Consider the following 4,870-nt stretch of genomic DNA (forward strand, 5'->3'; position numbering starts at 1 on the left):
TATACAGCAATAAATAAGTAATAATTTTACTTGCAGTTATTTACAATAAATCACTAATGGTTTTAGTGGTGATTTTATATTTACATGTTACATTACTATAGTTAACTTCTTCCAGTAGGGTATAACTTTTTCTCATTTCTGCAAATCCAAGTGGTGTACATTGTCCTCCTTTCTTGCAGTTATACTCATATCAACCTCATGTAAGTTAGGTTGTATTATTTGGCTGTTGTTTGGGTGGTTTGCTTGGCCTTGGCTTAATGCAAAGATAAATAGTCTATTAACCATTTTAAAATTATTTATTTAAAATATTTTGAAAAATACAAAATAGTTAATTGCCTATTGGACTGTTTTCAGTGATTTGCTAAATAATATGAACAATATCTTCATAGCACAGAATTCCATACGCTAAGATTTCATATGGAAAGGTGACCCCTTAACTTTACATTAATGCAAAGCCCCTGCTAAACCAACACACTCTCAAGTATGCTTTGGGACCCCTTTTCAAGTTTCAGGATACTGTTTTATTGGAATTACACACAAACACACACAAATCCCAGAAGATACTATAGGTTTTGTCAGATACTGAGTAGGATCTGTGAATAAGTGCTTCAGAGATTTGATAATTGTATTTGATGATAATTTGATGATGATTCTATTAGGTTTTTAAAAAATTATTTCTTGTATTGCTTTAAAAAAATCCCTTGGTTCTGGCTTATATTTACTATATTTTATATACGTAGTGTTTTCAGTACAGTATTTACAATTGCAAATGTGATTCTTTGTCTGTTTTTGAGCCTGTTTGGATGTTTGCAAAGGCCTTTGGCCACAAGCAATAAAAGTTTGACCTGATCTGAGTAATATGCAAAAACAGGTTGCCGGGAGGCTAAATACGTTGCAGCCATTCTGCAAACAGCACAAGATAATACATAGTTCCAAAACGGCAGGTAATTAACACACACCCCATTGTTTGCACTCCTGAACTGAGGATGTGCCAGGACTGAAGGCTACCTGCAAGTGACAACTTCCATTCTTCTTGATTAGAGAGAAATGACAGTCTTCTGGAGGGTGTGTTTGCAGTTACTCAGTGGTGACGGAAAGTAACTCTGTCCAGGCTCAGCTTACACCTTGTGACCTCTGCCTTCCTCCTTCTCTTTACTCTGTTCTGACACTCTGAACATTCCCCCACCCCTGTACACTGAAAGGGGAGCAGGGGCTCTATACTGAACAACACAGATCACACAGCAAGTAAGAAAGCAGATGCTAATAAGTGTTTGGCATGTGCATGTTGAATTTCCCTGTTGCGGTGGGATGTTATATGGCAGAAGAGGAGTAAAAAGGAATCTTTCAGCATTTGCAGCTACACTGGAGCACAAGCCTCATTCTTGATTTCCCTCTCTCTCAAGTACAGTCCTTCGCACCGGGGAACAGAAGCACTTTGCTGGGCCCATAATTGATTTTTCCACATGAATGAACTCTCTCCTTTATCCTTCCCGCACGCTGTTACACAGACACAAACTCTTGTTCTGAATAGGGTGCTCATTATGTACCCCTGCTCCCACATAAAAGCCCTATTGAAACACAGCAGAATTGCTTGAGCCCTTTATTCCAGGAAGGAGGCACTGTTTAGGAGTTTAACTGTTTAACAGGTACAGTGATTGTATCTAAAAAGCGTCTGCCACTCATCCTCATACTGACAGCCACCCACTTTTTAAAGTTGGGCCAAACGCTAACAGCAACCCAGTTTTCAGAATACTATGTAGTTGGTTTGTAGGTAGAATTTGCTACTTCTCAACCCGGCCACTGCAAACAAAATTCAGCATAATAACACGAGTCCAGCAAGGGAGGACTAGACATGTATCAGGCTTTCTGTGTACACAGAAGAGATGTGATGCAAAGGCACAAGGAGCCAAGGATGCAAGCCAAACGCTCATTATTGGGTGCACTGCACCTTCTTGACTGTTGGTTATATGCAATCCTTATATTGCAAGTCCTGCGGGGGGGGTAGAACATAATATCACAGATTCAATCTCCAGCATCTCACCTGCTTGGAATTATGGAGAGTTACTGCCAGCCATTGCAGACAAGACTGAACTAGATGGACCAATTGATCCAACTCAGTCTAAGGCAGCTTCTTTTGCTACTATGTCCATATTTTTTGTTGTTGCTCCTTTGTATCAGCACATTATGTTTCCCTGTGGCTGTGTGTTAAGATCCTCCTCACTTCTCTTTGTTGTTGTTGTTTAGTCGTTTCCGACTCTTCGTGACCCCATGGACCAGAGCACACCAGGCACTCCTGTCTTCCACTGCCTCCCGCAGTTTGGTCAAACTCACGTTGGTAGCTCAGACTCATGTTGACCTGTTGTCTTTGTCCATGGAGTTTTCTTGGCAGGGATACTGGAGTGGCTTGCCGGTTCCTGCTCCAGGTGCATCACATTTAGTCAAAACTCTCCACTACGACCTGTTCGTCTTGGGTGGCCCTGCACGGCATAGCTCATAGCTTCTCTGAGTTATTCAAGCCCCTTCACCACGACAAGGCAGTGATCCATGAAGGAGCTTCACTTCTCTAATATACCACAAATGTCAGGTATGCAACAATATGTATGTATTACAAAAACATTTCTCTACAACCAGGCCTTTGGCTGATTAACATTCTATGGCCTTTTCAGTGTGCTTTTTGGAGGAGGTTGTTGTTGTAGGTGGCTGTTGTTGTTGTTGTTGTTGTGTATTTTGTGTTCTCACTTTATACTTTTATGTTGTGAACTGCCTGTGATCTTCAGATGAAGGACGGTATGCAAATTTAATTAACAGCATTAACAACAACACACTTGACTGACAGTACACATAGAATCAGTGTCAGATTCAGTGTGCTGTGTTTCATCTTCCAGTTTTCTCCTCTGTTCCTTTAAGTGAACTGCAATGGCACAGCAGGATATGGTTGTTTCAGTGAACTAGTGAGAGCTAGCATTTCTGTTTAGAGAAGAGGTGGGGCCTGTTAATAGTCTTCTTAATTGAGATGGAATAAATGCTTTCTGGAGGGAAAAATGGCTGTTTCATCACCTGTCTTTCATATATATACAAGGGAGGAAGCATGCTCCTAAACCAGAGAACAGCCTAGCAGGGTGGGAGTGTCTCATAACATGCTCAGTGGTTATTCATGTTAACTGTTTTTGTGAATTAGCCCACAGCATTAACTATGTCTTCCACACCCCAGGAATCAGCCAAAGCATGACCCAGCCTGCATGCTTTACACCAGACCCCTACAAATTCCCTCTTAATGACAATAGACATGCTACCACATCCACAAGTAATAGATTGGAGGTATATTTGCACTGCTAGTGCTCTGCTTAGTTGCATGTATGCACTTTGAGAAAGGAGGGACATTTTTTAAAAAGTTCATGCTGCATCCAGCGAAAGGGAAGGATTGAAGATTAGTGGTAGAGCATATGCATTGAATGCAAAATCTCCCAGCTTTGGAATCTCTGGCACTTAAGGAGGAAAAAGGAAACAGGTAGAAGGTATTAAGAAAAAGCTTTTTCCTGAGACTCCACAGAGTCACTGCTAGTCAAAATCCTAAGCTATACAGATACAGTCTGCCCTGGTATATGGCACACAACGGATTTTTAAAGTTACTTAAAGTTCAGTAGGCGAGGTAAGCTCATGCTCATGTATTTATTTATTTATTTGCTTTCTTGTTAATATCCCATATTTTGACACATAGTTCTTGTAAGCCAAACCCCATCCATTACGTTCTAGCAAATGTGTATTTTCAGAAGTGGAACTGTGCTACCTATTTCCTCCATCAAATCCTCTGAAGTCACATGATGATGTTCGACTGTTAACTTAAGCAGGTCTAGGCATCTACCTAACTTAGAGGTGGAGAATCTGTGGCCCTTCTTATGTTATTGGACTACAGTTCCATTCATCTCTCATCACTGGTCATGCTGACTGGGACTGACTGGGAATCTAGCGACATCTGATGGGCTACAGCTTTCTTATCCCTGATAGGGGGTACTCCAGATAGCCCACTTTGGAACTATACCATAAGCTGCTTGGAAAGCTCTTCAGAGGAAGATCAGGGTAATAAATAATACAATAAAATAAATAACTAAATGATGGGGAGCTCTATGTTCAGGTGTGTGTGTGTCACCAGTAAACCTGCTTCCAGTTTAATTCAAACCATCCATATGAATTCTGCTTTCTGACAAGGTAGTGCTCTTGTCAGTTACATAGCAAATGTAATTTTCATTGCTTTGGGAACCTGTCTTAGTAGAAAAGGGGAATATACTGTAAATCCTATCAATCAGTCAATATAACTGAAAATAGTGTTCTTAGAGAAAAATTAAACATATATTGTATGGTAGCATTTACCAACCTGATTCCATGCTGGTTGGTGCTGAGGGGAGTCTGTAATTCAAAACATCTGGAAGGCATCAGGTAGGTAAAGTCTGTGGTATAAGTATAAGGTTACTTATAAACTATCAGTATTATGCAGGAGAGTTTCCAATACCTTTCTGGACATTTAAAGGTAAAGGGACCCCTGACCATTAGGTCCAGTCATGACCGACTCTGGGGTTGCATTGCTCATCTCGCTTTATTGGCCGAGGGAGCCGGCGTACAGCTTCCGGGTCATGTGGCCAGCATGACTAAGCTGCTTCTGGCGAACGAGAGCAGCGCACGGAAACACTGTTTACCTTCCCGCCGGAGTGGTACCTATTTATCTACTTGCACTTTGACATGCTTTCGAACTGCTAGGTTGGCAGGAGCAGGGACTGAGCAACGGGAGCTCACCCCATCACGGGGATTCAAACTGCCCACTTAAATTGGATTAATATGCCCTGTTGCTACTTCTCTGACCACTGACCATGCTAGC

Source organism: Podarcis gaigeae, assembly GCF_964106915.1.
Source record: "Podarcis gaigeae genome assembly, chromosome: 11".
In the NCBI taxonomy this organism is placed as follows: Eukaryota; Metazoa; Chordata; class Lepidosauria; order Squamata; family Lacertidae; genus Podarcis; species Podarcis gaigeae.